The sequence below is a fragment of the Aythya ferina genome, assembly GCF_964211825.1.
Source record: "Aythya ferina genome assembly, chromosome: 13".
NCBI lineage: Eukaryota > Metazoa > Chordata > Aves > Anseriformes > Anatidae > Aythya > Aythya ferina.
Genome location: NC_140311.1, coordinates 11,802,651 through 11,823,156, shown reverse-complemented (window position 1 = coordinate 11,823,156; position 20,506 = coordinate 11,802,651). Strand labels below are relative to the sequence as shown.

At 38.5% G+C, this 20,506-nt stretch overlaps 2 long non-coding RNA genes across 2 annotated transcripts in view; one reads left to right on the top strand and one right to left on the bottom strand.

Moving 5' to 3' along the window:
- The window catches only part of LOC311444191, a 433,978-nt gene that overhangs the window by 358,763 nt on the left and 54,709 nt on the right, over positions 1 to 20,506 (top strand). The gene's annotated exons all lie outside the window — the stretch shown is intronic.
- LOC311444198 lies at positions 4,033 to 20,385 on the bottom strand. Its single transcript, XR_014697719.1, has 8 exons — positions 19,417 to 20,385; positions 18,701 to 18,843; positions 18,037 to 18,229; positions 15,092 to 15,398; positions 12,251 to 12,370; positions 8,156 to 8,244; positions 4,983 to 5,069; positions 4,033 to 4,285 (listed from the first exon to the last, which is right to left on the bottom strand). It is a non-coding gene; the product is annotated as an uncharacterized lncRNA (long non-coding RNA).

Sequence of the window (20,506 nt, the reverse complement as noted above, 5' to 3'; positions counted from 1 at the left end):
TCCAGCAATATTATTTTATTATATGTTTTTTTTTTTTTTTTTTTTTTTTTACTTGAAATTCCTTGGTCTTTGCTTTAAAGCCAGGCATGACGAACTGGACAAGGCTGGGATGCATAAGAAAGGAGAGGACAAGATTGTTTTCCACAGAACAATCAGAAAACATACACTTGGGCAGTCCTGCTCTGTAACATTGCATTAAGGACAAATGCATGGTGCTACATTGCATGGCTGTCTGAACATGAACGAATAATACATATTTTCATGGCTTCTTTGTATGACATTATTTTTCATTCATAAAAGCAAGGCTACATACGGTAATTTTTGACATGTTGGATATTATGATTGAAAAAAAAAACCACCCTGCAAAACACCAAAGACCACTCTTCTCTTGCTTTTACTGGGTTTCTACTAGGAAGTAGTATGAATTATGATTTCATGAGAAACTGTGTTTTCATGTTTTTAAATATAATATCTAAGTACAGATTTTATTTTCCTGTTTAATTTATTCTCTGGCCTTCAGTGAATGCACTGGGCTGATTAAATTATTATTGCAATAATGAGATTTGACACAATCTATGCCAGTTACCTGTGTGACCTGCTAAGTAGGTTAATTGGCAACCCTGAATAATTATCAGTCACCTCATCCTGCTGACTGAGAGTTTGACAGTAAATGAAACATAAAGGTGCTGAAAAAGACAGTTTTTGATTTTGATTTCTGAATTGCTTCAAAGAAACCATTTAATAGTAGCTTTTTTTAAAATGCAGAAATTTTAAAATAGCTTTTGAACATTTTGGTCATATGAAAATATAGATATTTGCTCTTCTGTATCAATATGGTTTCCTATGAGAAAAAAAAAAAAAAAAAAGTCATCTGTGGCATATTAGATAAACAGATTCCCATTCTGCAAATTGCTTGTACAAATGAATTGTTGCATCCTCTGAGAGTGAGATCAGCAGTAAGCAAAAATCCAAAAAGTCCATGTGATTTTTGTGGTGACATTGCAAGAATCATGCTTTAATGCTTTTTTGTGAAACCTTGAGAACTAGAAATTAACTTTTATTGTTCAATGAAAGCTGTGAGTCTTCTGTATTCCCATTTCTCCAGGAAATAGAGTTTAGAAAAATAAATATTATGGTACCTGGTGACACTGACAAGTATTGTGTATCTATCTTTTCTACTTTTTTCATTTTTGAAAAGCCAAAATAGTATTTCTTTCTGCTCTAGGAAGTAGAAAATTGGAACTTAGAGAGGAAGCAAAATAGACTCCTGGGGATGAGAAGATAGGGAAAAATACACAAGATTTAAACGTGCACTCTTTTCCCAAGTTAAACGGCTTAAATTAGAGGTCCAGAACCATGGTCTTGGTCAGACTTTGCCCAAAGCCATTCCTCCAGCCTGGCCAGAAATCCCCACAAAACTTGGGGTAGAAAGAACAATCAATCAAGGACCCCCTTCCTTGTTATCAACAGCTAATAAGTGCAGGATCAGTTGTCTTCACAGGGACACCTTGGAGAGCCTGCTTGTGCCCCAGGAGCCAGGAGGAGATGCTCTGCCTCCTGCCTGGGGAACCTTGCATCACCGCCCTGAGCCAGCCCTTCCCCACTGCATCCCTGCAGCTTGCAAGCACAGGTATGGCAAACCAAGCACACAAACACTTAATTTTGGCCAAGTTAAATCTGGTTTTCCTGTGCCACCTCGTACTAAATATCATCACAGTTTTGCAGAAATAAGAAGCTCGCAGAGTGCCTATGTCACAGCCCCTCTGCCTGCCACAGCCATTCCTCATCCTCCAGCTCCATGTAAGCATACTTCTGCTGGAAAGCAGAGAGTGCTGTGTACAGAAAAAAAGGATTCTTCACATAGATATACCCAATCCAAAGCTATTTTGATCTTTCCGTTGGCTTCTGGTCTTTGCAGTGGGCTGACATAATTCAGCAGAAGAGCCCAGCTAGGATGAAATCACTTAAGCCTGAGCCTGACAAGCGAGCAGAGCTGAGGTTTCAAGACAGCCAGTCACATGTTAAAATCAAACATATGCTCAAGTGTTTTTTTGGATCATGGCCATATTGAACCATAATGACCTAAATGGATTTACTCCCCAGACAAATTTGCCCTTCCCTTTCCTCCTGCACACACATACATTTTCACCCCGTACAATCACATATGTCTTTTTCTAGTTCTTAAGTGCTACTTTTATTGAAAACTTTATGGCCTGTTTAATCTCTTCTAACCATGGCTTTATTTCCTCTCTTGATTTCCTCTATGATTCATCAACTCCTACCCAAAGGATTTCAATTTTACTGTACAAATTTAATCAAAGCAAAATTGTTAAGGCTTATTAAAGAAGCTGTGCTGTCTCTTTGTGCTCCATCATCTTGCCCCCTGCCCCAAGAAAAGACAAAGAGGGTGCTGAAGATGCACATTGGGTGAAACTGCTGTCTACAAATGGCAGCAATAATGTCTTTCAGCTCACTGCTGGTGAATTTTTTTGCAGGTATGTGGTCCTGATGTCTAAAATAATAGGCATTTAAATGTCAGGTAGCTGGGGAGGAAAAAAAAAGCGGTATTATAGTAGAATAGGAAAGAACTGATGTCTTGGTGATAGTTATAAGGTCTTTTATTCCTTTAAAATAGCACAGCTTTACAAAGTTGTTATCTTACCTGATAGGAAATAAAGGGCTGCTCATATTTTGCAACTTATTACTTGTTGCTTGTTGATTACATAAGTGTTTTTGAATGAGGGAGCACTCTAAGGTCCTGATAGAAGCTAAACTGACATGACTTCTGTCTTTCCTTTTTATTATGATCATCAATAGTTCACTTGTAAGGAATATAATTGCTCTTTGTGACTGTATTAGACATTCTTTTGGGAGAGCTAGCTAAAATTTGAGAGCAGAAAAGCATTTCTGGAAAAAAAAAAAAAAGAAAAAGGAAAAAAACAAAAACAACAACAACAAAAAAAAAACAACCCACACCATGCCAGACAAATCAATAATAAGCGGACAGAACTGAATTTGAGACTTCTGGTGTTGGGTTAAAGCCTAAATCAAGGCACTAGTGACTCTGTAAAGCCTGTATTTCAAGAAGTGGCTATACCAAAATCAATATTACCATGACATACGTTCTTGCTTTGTTGGAAATCTTCCCATTAATTTGTGCAAGCAAATCCATTCTACAATTATATTTATTTTCTTGAGCTAAAGTCTTCTATTTGGTATGTGTGATCAGTGTACTGTGGCTCTATATAACTTAACAAAATGTGGATTGTACGTGGTATCACTCACCAGTGATCTCTACTTATGACATTTAAGAAGGAAATGAAATATCTATGCAAATTCTACAATGTGTATGTTATGTACAACTCAGAAATTATTCTTTTCTGGAAAAAGCATATATGCATACATTGGCCATCAGAAACTAGAAGCATGAACTATGCATTAATGATCTGGCAGTCTCCCATCCAAGGTCTTCACATTCTATCCAATATGAAATTACTTAAATGTGCCACATCTCTTTGAAAGGTAAATATTTGTCTACCCATAAAGATTCAAGGGCAAATGAAAATTCTACCTGCCTCTGCTCTTATTCAGGCATGAGTCTTGTGATCACAATCACAGAAAGGTCGGAAGCGGCCTCTGGAAGCCGTCTGGTCCCACCCTTCCTTAAGCAGAGACACCCAGAGCAGGTTGCCCAGAACCACATCATGCAGCTTTTGAAGATCTGTAAGGAGAGAGACTCCACAGACTCTGTGCATCCTGTGCCAGGGCTTTATCACCCACACAGTAAAGAAGTGCTTCCTGCTGTTTAGACAGAACCTCTTGTATTCCAGATTGTGACCTCTTGTCCTGCTGCTGAAAATAACACTGAAAATAGCATTTTTATAGGTATTTGTAACTGCTAAGACCCCCCTAAGCCTCCTGTTCTTCAGGCTGAATAGTCCCAACCGTCTCAGCCTCTCCTCAGAGGAGAGGTGCTCAAGTTGATCTTGGCGGCCCTACATTGGACCCTTCCCATTATGTCTAGGTCTCTCTTGTACTGGGGAGCCCAGAACTGGACACAGGACTCCAGGTGTGGCCTCACCACGTCTGAGTAGAAAGCAAGGAGCTCCTCTCTTCACCTGCTGGAGATACTTTGCCTAATGCAGCCAAGAGTACTATGGGCACATTGCTTACTTATGTTCAACCTCATGTCCACCAGGACTCATAGGACTCTGTACTTCTCCTTGTTGAGCTTTGCGGCATTCTTGCAGTCATTTCACATATGCATATCTTCCAAATTGCATTTCTAAAAAACAAATTAGAAAAAAACGGTTTTGATAATATGAATGTGAAAGCCTTTTTATACAATTAATACCCACATACTGTTTGATGCCTAGTAGTGATTACTTCTGCTTCTACAGGAGGTAAGGTGGGGCTTAATAGCTTGGCCATAACTTTATGGTTCCTGCTTAGAACTAGTTTGTGTTGGTCATTTTGGAGCATGCCTATTGCAAACCAGTCTCTTTGTGAGCCTGCCTATATAGACTTGCTTTAAATAAATTTGAAAATAAGGCTTCTGTATCTTTACATTTACATTAACATTTCAAGTAGACACAATCCAGTGTTAGCTTGCTATAAAAGCTGCTCAAAAATCTGAACCTAGTCTCCAAAATTAAACCATTAAACACACCATCCCCAGGCCCCTCTCTTCTGCAGGATTTTAGAACAAAAACCATCACCAATCTTTGAAGAACTGTTTAGTAGAGCAAAACTACTGCATTCCCAGTAGCTCATTATGCTAGAAAAATGCATCTGTCATCACAGGTAACATTTCCTAACTTCCAGTGTCTCTGATTTTTGCATGTGCTAGCAGTCCTCCCTTATCTATCTCAGAAGTATACCATGTGTGGTATTTATGAGATAATATCCAGGTATGATGTCTAATATCTTAGGAAGAAAAAGACAAAAACAAAACAAAAACAAAAAACACACAATGGGCTTACTCAGTAATTCCTTCTGAATAGTGCTTTGAAGATCCTGTTTTCCATTCTCTGATATGACCAAATTATTACTTCAGCAACACTGGTAGCCTGCAGTGACAACACACACACAGCTGAAGTGTTAATAATAGCTCATTTCACACATACGCACATCCTCCAAATTGCATTCCTAAGAATAGAGGTTAGAAAAACCTATTTGATAATATGAATGCGAAAGGGTATTTTTGTACAATTAATACACACATGCTGTTTGATGCTTAGTACTGATTGCTTCTGCTACTATAGGAGATAATGTCTATTTAAGTATGTGAAATAACTATATTGAACGTTAGCCTTGTGATCCCAATAAAATAAAAGTTTTGAATTAATAGATGGTTCTACCATCATTTTTTTTCAGGACATTTTAATGTCTCAGAGTTAAAATCAAAATTTTACCTGAGATAGAAGGAAGAACTGCACCCTTCTGAGTAAAATAGTCCCTTCAGAACTAGTGAAATATAAGCTTTAAATTTGTATGCGTTTTAAAATACAGTTCACTGCAGCATGATAAAATGTTTAACAAAAGGTAGGTAGAATACACAAATGCTTGAGGGACCAGAGACTTCCTCAGTAATGTGTGATTGTAATAATGAAGTTCAATAACAAACGATTCATTGCGGCTAGAGGTAGTTAGAGATGTAATGGCTGCATCTTCTCCTGATGAATTGCTTTATCAATTTCTCTGAGATTAGTCATATTATGGGAAGTTTCCAACAGGGGACTGAAAATGCAGAAACTCTCTTCACAAAGGAAAACTGCACAAGCGATCGCCCTAGTTTCCATACAGCTTGCACTCTAAATTTTGCTGAAGGAGCAGTTCATTTAGAAGCTAGATTTGGTGCCTGAGTCCCACAGAGAAAGGGGCTGGGCAGAAAGCTCTTCAGCTCCCCTCAGCTTCCTCTGCCCCACAGTGGAGGCCAGTTATTGCCTCCTGTGCCATCTCTGCATTATGCAAGGCCACTTTAAGAACCTGGTCTGTATCTCATGTTAAGAGTAACCAGTCAGAAAGATCCATTAACCCACTAAAAGTCATTTCATAAAGTAAATCAATTTGTACCACCAAAGGAACTATTAAAATTTGACAGGCAATGTCACAGTTCTGGATGGAAAAAAAAAAAAAAAAAAAAAAAAGACCTGAAGAGGTCTGATGCTAAATGGCAATGATTTCACTCAATACCAGTAAGCAATTGCTATCTCTTGTTTGCAGTTTAGGAATCTCTTTTGTTCCTGAGAATACAAAACAAGCCAAACAGGCTAGCAATGTACCTTTACTATGCTTTACATATATTTAAGTAGTTTGGACTGAATAGGGCCCTGTCTAGCTTTATATGATGACAGATAAGAATAGAAAATAGCTGTGTTCCTAATTAATGCATTTTCGGTACAATAAATTTCTTCTTGTGAAGTCTGTATGACGGATGAAGATCCAATTACAGGTACACATAACCACCTGAGAAGCAAATAGTGCCATTAAAATATTTTGCCAGTGTTCGTAAACCAGTGCTTCCCAGAACTCCATCCCTGCCAAGTAAATAACTTTTTGTTTCCTATTAAATGCAGGGAGTACAGGTTACTATGGTGATCAACAGAACACAGAATAAACTCTGATTCATCATAATTGCCACATGCTAGAGGAAAAAAAAATACCTGAACATCATCTTCCAATTTCAGGCTGTATCTCTGAAAAATATTTTGAGACTGTAAAATGATTTGATGATGTCCAAATAACACTGGGTGGTGTATCACAAATATGAAAGTGCTGCAGTAGTTTGCCTCTTCAAACAAAAGTGTTTCGAGTCTCAAGCATTTTAAAACATGATCACAAGCCTTAGATTTTTTGTCCTTTTATTCTATACAGTGAAACACAGAACCTTGATATTTGCAAAGACCTGCAGAGAAATGCACATTTTCACACACACATATATTTTTTGGTCTTGGACACCTCACCTTTGTCTGCTGTTCATTGTCAGTGCCCGGTTGTTTTCGATCCCATTTACTCTGTATTTTGTGTTCAAAGGGCTGAATGGTTGACACTGGGTAGCCACTGAGCAGGGACTGCTTTGATGTCAGAGTTTTGGCAGCTTTTCTGTTTTGATAAGGACACCCATGCTTCTACTTTCACTTACTTGCACTCATTGTTGAATTTGCATGACCAAAGCTTAAGAAAATACCGATTAATACTACCATCTTCTTTCTCAGTAATCTACACTTTGATATGTGTAATCAACACACCCATTTTTCAAATGCATTTCGCACAAAATTAAACACAATGTTATAGTTATTTCTAGTCATTCCCAGGGTTGGTTTCTAGTAATGAAAAACACCTCTGATTACTGTAGAGTTCTGTGACAGTATGTCAGAACTTCTCGATGGGCTTCACAGCATTGTTGAAAATCCTTTAGAAACAAGGAGGGCTTAAAAAAAATGGGCATAACTGGGGAAAAGCCAATTGTAATTGCATGACTTTAAATTCTATACAATTTTAGAATATTTCAGTTAATTTTAGCCTCGGTATTTCATCAGATCTACTAACTATACAAATGAATTAAAACAGAAAGATCATCTAACAGTGTGCATACTGACATTCAGAACCCAGAAGTCACCAAAATTTGTACCCACTTTCCATCAAGACTTGAAGAGCATCTTGTATGTCTGGTTTTCCCTACTGTATCCATCCAGTCTAATAAGTAATAGTTTCTCCTCTTGCTACCTCTGATGGGTTTTTGAGAGTGATAATAATGTACTTTTTAATTGTAAGGCTGCACAGGGGACTGAGTGAAAGTGATTGAAATAATTTATGATCCAATGTAAGATACCAACTACTGCCCACTCTGGAGTCTTGAAGCTCTACACAGTTATTTCTAGCAGGTCTCTCTATCAGTTTTATCTCTGGTCCCAGGCTTGCTCTTCCCACAAGCTTTCATAGTGAATTTAAGTTACACAAAGCGTAGCAAAAAATTCTTTTACACTCTTAACAGTTCATAAGAACATGCCAGTGGGTTCAAAAATATGTGAAGCTTTTTCTTCAACAGGTTGAAAAACAAGAGATTAAAAGGCTAGTAAAATCCAGAGCCCATAGCTTTTATCACTTGATGGTGTTACAGAGGATGTTTCCTTCCCAGCTGAGTCTTCCTTACCTCTAGTACACCAATTCTCAGCTGGAGTAGCTCCTCTTTGCTACCAGGGAAAGAACTGCAGACTCTCTCCAATGCAGGCTTCTATATCTCTAAAGAGAGACAGAGAGACAAAGGGAAAGAGTGTCTTTCATATTTCATATTATTGGCAGCCTTTCCTGAATTTCTTAAGGATTTTGAAACGATATAAAAATAAAGTTGGGATTGTTTTTTTCTTAAAAGACATGCTGCAGTTCAAACAAAAGTCCTCTGATTTATGCCTTGGATCAGACTATAATCTAACTGTATAATCAATTAACCCAGTTATTCAAGAGGTAACAAGTGTCCCTGTTATTGTACATGTCCATTACAAGGTTGCTCTTATTTCGTAAGCTAATTGGTGTCATTGTGGTGTCATTCTCTTAAGCCATCACTTCTCCCTAACATGGGTGTCTTTTGTCTTTAAAATGCCATTTTAAATATTGTCAGCACTTGCAGTCTTCTGGACAGTACATTTAAAATCGAAATAGATGTGTCAAATATATCTAGACACTAAAACAGAACTAATTCAATGGAAATCCATGCAGATAAACAATTAATGCAGTACCAGCCCTTCTCTGACCCAAATGTCATTCTTCGTTACAGCTTGCTTGGCATGACTGCACCACCACTGAGCCATACCCTCTGAAAGCACCAGCCATTTTCATTGCCACTTCATAAGAGAAAAAAAAAAAAAAAAGACAACGAGCTCCCCAAAACTTAGCTGCCTGCAATTTTAAAAAAGGGCTCCGTCAGTTATGACTAATAGCTATGTATGAGTAATGTCTTTGTGGCAAGAGTATAAACAGTCCTTTTAACCGTGTTTTTTTAAATTGAAGAAACACCTGGATAATGGGTACCTGAAGAGCTGCTGAGGCTACGTGTCCTGCAGCTCACAAGCTTCAGCCTTTTCTGAGATGAATATGACTGCCATTCCCCAACTGGTATATATATAAATGCCCGTGTAGTCCTCTGACTGTCTCTCTAAGCTGTGTTCCCTGTAAAATATTCATCTCTTCCTGTTTTTACCTGGCACTATCATGGAAAGCAAATGTAGTAAGAATATGGGCAGGCCAGCAAACAAAGCAGTCTTCATCTCAGAAAACAATCGAGTTGTTTTTCCACATTACTCCAACATTAGTGAAGGCTCAGGCAATGAACAATTGTCGGTTATGCCAAACTGTAGACAGAATACACACTTAAAATCCTGGATTAAACTTTAAATACAGTTCTTAGTTTTGCTACTAAGTTTCTTCCTCTGTGAATTTGCCCATGAGATTTTTTTCTTCCAATTTTGCTTCTCTAAACAAATACAAGATTTTCCAGCCATGCTGGCAGCACAGGCTGCACACATAAATGACTGGAAGGCAGTCAGACACAATGGTAAGTCAGACACAAGGGCCATTAACAGAAAGCTGGATCAGTTTGACCACAAAGTGTTCAGGGGCTGCTGTTATTAATTTTTGTTGGGTATTATATTCTCCAGTATAAATTATAGGGGAAGAAAATCATAAAGAACATTCATAAAGAATATTTGATGAGGGAAGTTGGTGCCTTAGTGGGAGATTTCAATGAGTTATTTCTTACCAGGGATAAGCTTCAAAGCAAGGGCTGTGCACAATGTTTCAAAATCTACCAGCTGCTGAGACTTACACTCAAGGTGGGGTAGCTGTGAGTGGAGATAAAGGTAGACAGACCAATGTCTTTAAGCTCAGTCTTTGTAGCTTTCCATGTCAAAGCAGGCAGCAACATAGGTTCAGGATAAAAATGTTTTAACAATGACTTCCCAAGCAGGAACTTCAGCTTAAAAGTGGCATGCACAGCCAAGTAACTGTGAGGATAAAACACAGATGCTGATGCACCAGATCCTGGGGTTTAGCTGTCCTACCCAGAGCACTCAGTGTGTTCAGCCTTGCTCTTTCCATGGGGAGAATAAGCAGCACCTGCCTCTTGCAGCCCTCTGGCTTGCAGGATATTGGGCAAGAGCAATGCAGCCTGAGAGAGTGTTTGCTTCTCCTGCTTCATTCTTCCTGTCCAGCCTCCTCCCTTTTTGTAGCTCTGGATCCTAGGCTGCAATTCTGTCAGTACCTGACTGGCTCAGGAAAGCCTGCAACACCAGGACAAAAGGAACAGACTTTTGTTTTCCTGGTCGTTCAGTGATACTTCTTGGATGTGCTTGCAAATGGCATTATTTTAAAAGACAACTTTGCTACTTGGCAATGTGCTGGAGGGATTTCAGGAATCAGTGTCATCTGTTTTACTAGCGTCAGTCTGTTGAGATGAGAAGACACATTTTTAATTTGAGTGGTAGGAATGAGGAATTTTTGTTTGTTTTCTTTTGTCGTTGTTTCTCTTCTCTGCCTTGTTAGTAAGTCCGTGGAAATTTTCTTACACGGACGTTTTATTCCATATTCCAAGCACGATCTATTTCAATGAATTCTTGATATTGCCTTACAAATCCAAAACCATGCCCCAAGTTATTGTAAAGGCTTAGCATGGCCAGCAGCAGGAGTTGTTGTGCCAATCAGCATTTTCAGTATCCTCAGTCTTAGCTCAGGTATAAAACACCATACACATCTACATCTATCCTTCTGTTTGTCTTTGATTATTCTGTATGAAATGTTTTTAGGTAGCAAAGGAACATTTTTCCTTTCTTTTCGCCATTCTTAAAGGCTTTTTATTTGCTTGAGCTGCCACTCATCAGGAACTCAGTAAACGTCATCAAGATTTTGCTGCTGCATATAGGTGTACAAGCCAGCAGAGTTTCCTGGAAAACAAGAGACCTGAAGCACAGATAATTCAAGAATGTCTGCACTAGGCCTCTCTTTGCACCTCTGAGCACCCCCACACAAGTATCACAATAAGTTGCCTTATCCAGCACATGGAGCAGCTGAGATACTAACACACAGTACACTTGCTACCCGGCAGTCAATGTCGCAGAGCAAAACCAAACAGGTTGCTCCCCTTTCATGAGTTCCCCACAGCGTACTTAACACAGAGCACCCCAAAGAGGTATCTTCATGGCATAGTTAATATATTTTACACTTATCCCTTAGTATCTTCTTAGTACTGTCACTGAATGAATACACTTAGGCCAGTTTTCTTTAGACTATGCAGCAGCCTATTTTTTTTTTTCCTTGCAAATGTGTATTTAGCTGAGTAAAGCAGAAAAGTGTCCACATGGATTTCTTTCAGAGCACAGCTTCCAATTCCAAAACACCTGTAGTAAACTGGCTTAAAATAAGTAAATGGTTTGAAACTGGCCCTTTCATCCTACTACTAACATCTGCAAAAAACAATCACCCTCTTTTCCCTCCTGACACACAAGAAGATGCTGTTGTATTTCAGATTGTCTTGATGAAGAATGAATGTTAATGCTCTAAAATGTAATTTAAATGCAATTAGGGAGAGATGTTATTAAAAATCCTATTAAAAATGACGGAAGTTCCAATTTTATGTTACCCATTTTTAAAATGCCTAAATAAAAAAAAAAATGCAAGTGCAAGAACTGTACCCAAATAAATTACATTTTAACAGTGGAACTAATCATATTTCTACTTAGTTTTTAACATTAATTCACTCAGGATGAATTTCACCCTGAGTGAAATATTCTGCAATCATAATGTTTTGAATTAAACTCCAGTGAATACCTTCTTCCTGATTTGTAACAACTGATTTGATGCAGGAGGGGGAAAAAAAGAAACCAACAATTTCTGGAGTGGTCTGTCTATATGACACTTAATTAATTGGCAGCTCATTTATTACTGAGTTCCTATAACACTTCTGATAGGATTACAGGGAACATTCCAATAAACTCTCTACTGTGCTTGAAGCAGGAAATAATTAGCTTTCAGTTTTCTTCAGCTTTAACCAAAATCAAGCAGTCCTGGCAGAAGGGGAATCTGAATTTCTACTTCAAAACACTTTTGTTAGCAAAAACAGAACAAAAGAGATATGACTGGTTTCAGAACTTGAGACCTCTTCAAACTGTTAACAAACAGACTTCTGTGGTTGATTCCTTGCAACTTCTTAACCAGAAGGTCTAAACAGGATGTCTGGAGCTCAGCTGTGTATACTTACAAGATGCTAAGCGGTATCTATATGGTCCTGAAGAGGTCATCCTTATTGCTGGAGTCTCTGGGTGCAGGGACACAGCCATTCAACGTGCTCTCACATTGCTGTCCTTTACTTATCCAGGTCCTTTAAGACAGACAAAAGCCTACATAAAAGTGTAGATCCATTACAAATGTACAGATTGTCACTAACTGTCTTTAAGCAGTAAAACAGTGATTTTGGAAACTGCTACTTATTTCTCTTCTAGCTTGAACATGTTTTCTGTTTGGTGAGGAATTAAAGAAGGCTATGGTTCTGTTTCAAAAAATAGTCCCATACATATTTCCTAAGGGTAACTTTTATTCGGTACCAGTCTTAGTTTTATTATCTGTTATATCATTTCAGGACAGCTGGGTTGTGGCAGAGTAATTCTACAGCCCCTCACGGGATCAGCCCAGTGTAAGTCACACACTTGGCTATAGCTCATCGCTGTGACATACTGATACTGCCCTGCAGGATTTAGTGCCTGAGGACTGTGTTGGAGAAGGGATATTTATACCCAGAGGAGAGGGAAGGTTGTAGATGAGAAGATTTCTAATGAGTGGCTTTCACTCATAACCCTGATCTGCTTGTATTTCTTTTCCCTGGGGGAAAACATTCCAGTTAAGGCACCTTATGTTGCCCAAGGGTAAATGAACATGTTGCCACAATGCTGGAATTACTCTGGGCAATCAGGAGGTGAGGACAGATGTCTCCATTTCAGAAAATGAAATAGAATTACACTCCTCATTGGACTACTTTTATTTCTTCAAACGGCCTGTGGGTGGTCCCCCACTGCCAGGATCCTTCAGAGGCCTTTGTCTTAGTAGTGGCACTTAGATGACAAGAGCTTGGAAGCAACAATTGCTCCTTTGACCTGAGCATTCAGTGACACATTCAGGATTTTCCAGGCTGTTCTGCCTAGGAGAAGAAACTGGTGCTGGAGGCTGGTGGCTCTTTGAAGCAGACCTGTGTTGTTGTTTTTTTTTTTTTTTAAGAAAACAGACATGTTTCCTTGAATGCTGGAGGAATCAAACAAGAAGCAGCATCTCTGCTCAGAGTGCTCACAGCTTCTTTATGTTGGTCTGCCAGGCTGAAATGTCCTCTCGTGTTTGTTTGTTTTTTCCCCTCTCTGTTTTTTCCTCAAGTCTGCACTTCAGAAAAGTAGAGGTGTGGTCTCCCTCTGTCTCTCACACACACAAGTACACACACACATTGCTTCCACAACAGAAATATCCTCTGTCCCCACTATTAATGGTCTAGAGTCACTCCTCACACAGGTTTTGTTGGGGCAGGATAGGTGCAGGTAGGTTGCTCTAGCACCTTTTTAATCTAAGCATTTAGCAGCATTTCAATATTGAGAAAAAAAAAAAAAAAAAGCCAGCTGGATCACATCATATACATTGAACTCTGTCATCTCTTTTGATTAGCAAAGCGTGAGACAAAATATGCTTTGTTTTGTTTTTAATGAAAAAGTAATAAAGATCTGACCTAAAAGTAATAAACATTCTGACCTGACTTCGGTGCAGTAATGAAGGTACATTGCTAATTCAGGCTTCATTGGATTACCAAAATAATTTGGAAGGCAAATATATTTTTATTAACATAGTGGTTTTGTTTTATACTATTTATTTACTATACAACGTTAATACAGTGTGCCTGGCTTCACAGGTTAAGCAGCATATTTTCCATAATTTTATCTGGTAGTGTAATGTATTTTTTGTTTCTAAATCTAAAATCTATGTTTGCAGGAAATACTGGAAATGTGTTTCTTTTCATGGCAGGGTATGTGCAGTTTTATTAGAAAAAAAAAAAAAGACTATACACAGTTGTAGTTTCTGAGCTGTTCTGCAGAAGTCTGAATCTGTTGTGCAAAAAAGTCTCAATCCTACCTTCTAACTTACCTATTTTTTTGTATGCAGCTGTGGTAGAAATGGGCTATTTTTGGTGAGAGAGAAACAGGAGGAACATATTTATATAACTGCTGCCCCCCCCGACAGATTGTACCAGTCCATGAGTGAGTTATTTATACATTCTCCTCTGAGGAAAACACTAATAGAAACCATATCCTCTAGCAGCAATCTCAACTCATCTGCTTTCCTGGCTTTCTCTAAGGTGATGGAGGAGTTCTGGTGGAATCACACCTCCTGTGTAAATGGGATTTCAAAAGACACCATTTGTTAAAGTATAACTCAACACTCTTGGGCACATTTTTCATCTTAACATTGACTGGACAAGACAGAATCCCTATTGGAAAGAGGAAATGTTGACTTTTTGTTCTAGTGTTTAATCAAGAAGTATCTGATTTGGCAACAAATCTGCTAACTAGTCTCTTTGCTCCACAAGCATTTCAACTACATTTAATCACTGTGACACCAGACTATCTTGAGAGCTCTTTGCATGATTGGTAGCAGAAGAGGAATTATTTGCCATAGGTTGGTAGTTAAGATTTCATTTTTCATCAGAAAAATTCAATTTTTATGCAGAGGCATGCCTCTCCCTGGACTGAGTAAGTGCTATGTGCACTCAAAAGCAGCCTGGCTTTAGTTTGTCCTAAGAGCTCTACCCAAGCCCCATCTGAATTGAAGAACAGAAACTGAACATCAGCACCAAGGATTGGCTGTAAATGGGTGCAGAATTACTTAAACCTTTCAGAAGCCCATGGTTGGAGTTGCCACCTTCCAGTTTTTTTGGCTTTCACATTTTCCCCCAGGACTCAGTGCAGATGTACTCATCCTAAATTATAGTGCTGACTTTGTGGAGTCCATCAGAACTCACATGTTCTGTGCATAAAACCCCCTCACATCAGCCATGCTTTAAGCTCCTTACCCCAGAGAGCATCCTAGGCATCCTACCATGGCTGCAGGCCTGCAGCTCCTCTTCCAGGGGCCGGCAGCAGTTGACAAGGCTTGGACACATCTAATGCTCATCCAGGGAAGGGCTTACAGTGGTGACAGCCAGTTCTTCCATAGCTCATCCATGCATGGGAAAAGCAGGGAGCCAGGTGCCAGAGTTTCTTTGTGATTTAGCATACACATGCAAGAAGGTTTTTCTTCTTAGCATTACCAGCAGCAGAGTGGAAGGGTGAAGTAGGATTAGTATTCTTGGTCTGTATTTGAGTAGATCTGGAATAATTCTTCATAAAATATAAGGGATATTTAGTAGATGGTTGAGGGTATATCTTAATTAATCTCTCTGCCAATTAAAAGATGGAAGTTCTAATTAAGATGACCCCAAAGCAATTATTTAGACTTGTGTATTTACATTAATTAGACTACCAAAGCATTAAGAGTAAGATTATGACTTTGCAGAAGTCACAAAGTCCATTTTCCATGTTGAAGTACTACACCACGCACTACATTTTCTCACAAAGGGAAGACCTCACAATACTTGCACTGCCTCCAGCACAGTATTAATTTTGTCCCTCAGGACTTCAACTCTAAAATCAAATTAAGAGACTGGTGATTGTGTTGAAGTGGTGGGTCACAGGCTTTGCTCTGATGATGAGGAGGATTGGTGTAGAAATATTTATTTGTCGTACACAAAGTGGAAGTCCCCTTCCAGGTGGCAACAACTTTTCACTCCCACTTCAGTATTCACTGAATTAACAATGAATCAAGTGTGATATAACTATCACTATTTAGCATATGAATTTATTTGTGTTTTATTCTTTTCTAGAGCAAATCTAATCTATTCATAAAATGCTTTGGTACCTTGCTGATTAATTAGCGTAAGTTAACACCATAAATACTCTTAGAAAAATGTACGGTTCATGACTCAGCAAGCACACGCTCTCAGCAGAACAACTTGAGTGATTCAAGAAACTCAACTGGTGCAGGAGATGGGCTTCCCACAGCTGGTGGCTTGTTGAACTATGATCTCAATAGCTCTAATTTGATGAAGTAAGTTTCTAGTGGTCCCAAAAGTCATTGTCTGAATCAGTCAATTCATAAAATTACTCTGCTTTTACATAGGTGAACATTGTAAACTGCCAAATTCCTTAAAAACCTTTCAGAGTATGTTTGGAATTGGTTTTTATAATTGTTAACAGCATTGTGTAATGCAACAGAGAACCATATTCTTTTAAAATGTTCTTGCTTGTCAAATGTATATTTTACCTGTTCAAATGTTCTCGGTATTTTGGCAGAAAGACATAAAAACAATCTTTTTTTTTTTTAAATTATTGAAGGAACGAAAAATATTGTATATAGTAAAATGATTTTCTAAAGAACCACTTGAAACAACAGCATCTAGCATTTAAACTATTTTAGAGAATATGTTATCACTCTTGAAAAAGAACAGGATCAAAAACAGAAATCTCTTGGAGATCTAGGTATGTCCATTGGCATTCCTGTGCTCGGGAATGCCCAGCTGACATCATGGAGGTAGATGGGAAAGGAATCACAGAACACAGACACATTCTCCTCAAAAAAAGTGTAATCTGTTTTAGCTTCAGGCACCATACAAATACCAATATGCCTTCATTTAACACAGCTCTTATAGTCACTGCTATTTAACTTTCCATCTGCAAAAATTTCATCAACTTTATACACTTCTCAGCTTCCAGTCACTCCAAGTACTAACATACATTTTCTTTCTTGTATACTATATATTCATATACTAGTATTCATAGTAAACTATGTCCTGGTCTAAAACATTGGTTTGAAACAAGGTGAAAAATCTAGCTGGAGACTGGGGCAGGGTTACTGATTAATCTTTGTGTGGTTCACTATAAAGTATCCTGAAAAACAGACTAAATCTGCTCACATTTGAAATGTCAGAATTGGACTATGTTCAAGATATTGTTAGACTCTGGATGTAATATCAACAGGAAAGCAGAAGGATAAAATGCTATTTTAGGATGATAGGATGAGAATGCCTGGAAGGATATGGGCTGTAGTATCTATTTCGACCCAAGCAGAGGAATGAATATTTAGTGTCATCAAGTGTTTTCTGGTTAAGAGGAAAAAATGGTGGAACTGTTGCATTTCTATTTATTGGTAACTGGGTACAAAATCTGAGCGTACAAAGAATCAAGTGAGGCTCTTTATTTTTTTTTTCCTTCTTTTTTTCTGTTTACAGCTCCAAGCTTCATTCAATTGACACTTTAACTCAAAAATCTACTTCTTTAATCTGTTGTCAAGGTCAAACCCAGGTGTTGTTCAGGCTCTGCAAAAATCTCTACTGCCTCACTCGTCCATGTGAGCTCCCTTTCATTCACACAGACACATTCACACATGCCTGTACAATACACAGAAAAAACCATGAAGCACAGAATACTGAAATGTTTGCAATGTCCTACAGTTGCCTTTGGCTGTGGAAAGGATCATATATGTCCTACATGTCTTAAATGAAAAATTCAACCCAAACATTTTGAAATGTTTAATCCAGCCTATAAATACAGAACAAGCAAGAGAAGGCAGAAGAGATTTCCTCTGCAAGCCAGAAAGATGTTTAACAAAAACACAGCCAGAATTAAATTATCTTCTAAAGTGTTAGATTGTCAAAGGCGGATACCAAGTTCAGTCACTGAAGAAAAGGGATTTTAGTACTGTGTTAACTGTACATTTCAACCTACCATCTTGAATTGCGGCAATGCTTCTAACATCTCCATAATGTGTGAGCATGTGTATATGTGTTTACACAAACTAGATTTCTTACAATTTCTTATTTTAAAGACACTTTTTCTGTGTTCTTATTTCACACCTTCCTAAGACATATAAACTTTTTTTTTTTAATAGTTTAAAGTTGTGGTGGTACGTTCAACTTCTTACCTTCCTTTGTAGATGCTCCCATCCTGAACATCTGTGAGTAATGCCAAACAGAGAATTATCAAGGTTGCATAATATGGGGACAAGTTATTTCACAGTTGAATAGATCTAAGCTCTTCAGGCAAGAAGATAATAGAATCCATGGCGAAGAAGTGACTGTGCTTCTCCTTGGTGTGGGGGGAAAATCCATCTTTACCTAAAGGTGAAGCAAAATACAGCAAAATATAATTGTACATGTTTTCTTCTCAAGAAACTTTTTTTTTTCCTGATGATGAAGGACAGGGATGAGATAGCGATAAAGAGAAAGACAGTGTGTGTATATATATATACATATATATATAATACATATATATAATACATATATATAGTACATGTATATATATAAATTAGGCTTCAGTAATTCACAGTAGAAAACAAAAAAACACAAATGCCTTTATGCAATAGGCAACTTATTTTCCAAAATTAATACACTTTCCACTTTCATTTTATAACGTGGAATACCTTAGATCATGAAATCCTGTGAGCTTTACCAGCATTTTTCTTACAACTAAAAAGCACACACAGTCTGGGTGCACTGTCAATGGCCTTATGAAAAAGGCACACAGGAACACTATGTTCTGTACAGAAAGCCTCTTGGCTATACAGCAAGACTGCAAAATACACTCACCTAGCTTTTCTCTTTCTAGAAAATCAATGTAAGTCTTTGATTTTAATTCCGTAGCGTTGTATCAGATGAGTTGTCTAGGTATGGTAACAGATCTGTGCCTGGCAATTCAGCCTCTGGATGGGCTATTACCCATTTGTCAGCATCTAGAGACAGGAGAATGAAAAAAGTCAAGGGTCAGATCAAAGACTTGGCACAACAGTCAGATATTTCAGCTTTAGAGAAGCTAGTGAGCCAGTACAAACATTGTCTTGAATGCAGCTGGTAGCCTTAAACAGAATCCATAGTTCTTTGAACAAAAATAAGGCAACCACATCCCTGGCACTGAAGGCCTGCAGGAAGAATTTACTTCACTGGCAGTGGCTGGGGGGGCATGATCCCAGACCCAGGAGCCCTGCCATGTTCGTTACAAACACACGAGCAATGGGGTCTAACTTACTTTTTTTCAGATGGCTTCTCCATTTGTGGTGTCTTCAGTTTTAAAGGAAGACACGAGAAAGAAAATATGGGACAATTTCCTATCCCCTCTTCCCCTCCCCCCAGTGCCATGAGTACTTTCAACAGGCAAAAAATATCCAAACTGACCAGCATGTTCCACTCATAGCTAATCATCGTAGCAGGAATTACAGTGTCTTTGTCATTTTTCCTGAAGTTTGCAGCACATAAGTATCATTTATATCTATGTTCTTTCTTATAACAGCTCTGAAACAACCATTCACCACTGAGATATTCCATTAGTGTCACGCTGGGAATGGAATATGTTTCTGGGTTTTATAACTTGACTTTGAACCACAGCCTCATAGCCGGTCTTACTCTCAGGATTACAGCTCATCTCACAGTCAGAAGGAAGAGTGTCTGTGATGCATTTCAGCATTTCTTCTGCCTCTGCAGTTAAGGTAGCTGCTGGCTGACACCTGGCTGCTTTGATCCTGTGTGCACTGTGAAACAGTCAATACATTCAGACAGGGGTGCAAATCATGACTCAGTCCATGCTTTTTCCATGGTCCTTGCTTGCATGAGGAGTCAGTAACTTCACATCTTGTGAAACAGCTTACTCCCTGTCATGCACACAAAGAAGGAATTATTTAACTCTGCTTCTCTGACTTCCCTTCTATCTTAGCCTGTGTATGTCCCAGGGGCTCAGTGAAAGCATGACTGAGCAGCAGCGCAAGGAAATGGGATTTCTCTCTCATAAACACTTCAGTGTTCTGACAAATGAATTACAACATCACAACCAAAAATAAAAACCAAGTGGTTGTGGTAATTATTATTTGAAGATTTACCTGTTCTTATTTGGGGTTCGTGGGAGAGCAGGAAGGTACTCTTTTGAAGTAGTGAATGCACAGATGGAAGGACTGACAGCTATTTCGTCTATCTAAAGTGCTCTGCTTTCCTTCCAGAGTTCAGCTGGCATCTTCAGAGACTTTAGTGAAGTTTAGAACTACTAAACTCTGATCAAAAGGGCCAGAGTCTACACAAAATCTGGATTTCAGTCTTATTTCTTCACTTTCACATGTGGAACATGTATTATTTACTGCTCTGTGGTCAATCTTGGAGGACAATGATGACCTCACATCATTTGATTAATGTTCTGACTACTAAATGCTTACAGACCAGCACTTAACTCCATTCCTTCTGACCACTGAGTCATACAGTATATATTTTTTGAACTTTGTACCTTTTTCATTTGTAGTAGAATCTTCTTTCAGGAGTGGGATAAACAACTTGAACTGACTGCAGAGAGAGGTGATTAACTGTCTGGGGAGGGATCTAGTTGTGATGGAGACAGAGAGAGTGGCAGGGCTGTGG